The following is a 1,435-nucleotide window of genomic DNA, read 5'->3' as shown; positions in this document are numbered from 1 at the left end:
AAAACCATGCTAATCTCTAGGTATGGTGAAGGGTATGTGATGATGCGGGGTCATTTTAATTCCAAAAGCCAAGGGAACTTTATCAGGATGCAGTGTCCTGGTCCATGAAATAACTGGCCTTTAATAATAAAAAATGTGCCTGCCTCTATGGGAATTTAACATAGGGGGGTGTATACTTATGCCTCCTGTATTTTAAAGAAGAACATTAATTTATTCACAATACATTATTCATTCACAAAGAAAATCGGTGTCCTTAGAGGTTGGATTTTTCCTAATTAAGGCATTACGATCAATTTCCAATAGGTGATTCTTTATTCCTCTTTTCAGTCAACTTTAGCATGGCTTTATACACGTATGAGCACCACTGTATACAGTACATATAGGCTATCCATTGACAATAGCTGCAACTGGTTCTTTGTTTTCTCTCTCCTTTTCTCGTTTTCTCCCCCCCTCCCACTCCCTCTTGGTGGTGGTCATTGATAATTAATAATAATATTGGATTCGGCGCTTATTAAACATCTTGAAACTATCCTTGTACTGTCATACAAACTAGTGTACACGGTTATATGGCCTGTAAACATTTCCATGGCAACAGCGACTTATTGGACCAATCAAAGACGTCGTAGTTACGCTTAGAATTGGGGGTAGTGTATATTTGGATAATAACTTTTTGAAAAATAACAACACAAATTATTGTCCTTATTTCATTAATATTATTATATATATTAATTCCAGATGGCCAGTCCGTCTCTGGGCTAATGATAATATTAAACAATATTTATACTAGTAATAAAAAATAATAAAATCACTACAATAAAAGCAGTGTTTTCTACGACCAGCTCATATACACCTTCATTGCAACACGACAAGATATTTATGTTTTCGGTCAACAAACCACAGATCATTTTAAAACAGTATTTATTAATGTATTATGTTATAATATGTTTGAGAAATACTATTTAATTCACATGTGATGTGAATTACACACATAATAATAATAATTAAAATTGTTTAGCTAGTGCAAGAGACAAAGTGCATTTGCATCTCCTGATCACAGCACATCTGATAGTTGGAATGTACGTAATTGCTAAAAAAAGTTTTATTTATTTGACAGATGAAAGTAAATGTACTTGTTCCCCACACAATAAGGCTCTACTAAACAGAAAAAGTTGAGTAAAACAAGAAGTTTTAGCTCAGCTGTAAAGTGCGACTTACCTCTGCAAAAGATTTTGTAGAAGGAACTCTGTTCCACTGTAGCATAGACAACCATGGTCTGTTGTTATGTTTTGGTTTTTAAATAAAAACATATCAGTCTACGTCTACGTCTAGTTACGTCCAGTTACGCATTACGCGTTCCAAATGGACCTCCGTTGAAGTGTAGACAACCAATTAGAAACGTAGGATTCGCCGATCGCAGACAACCAATCACACGCCG

Source organism: Etheostoma spectabile, chromosome 17 (genome assembly GCF_008692095.1).
Source record: "Etheostoma spectabile isolate EspeVRDwgs_2016 chromosome 17, UIUC_Espe_1.0, whole genome shotgun sequence".
NCBI lineage: Eukaryota > Metazoa > Chordata > Actinopteri > Perciformes > Percidae > Etheostoma > Etheostoma spectabile.
This window is presented reverse-complemented; position numbering follows the sequence as displayed.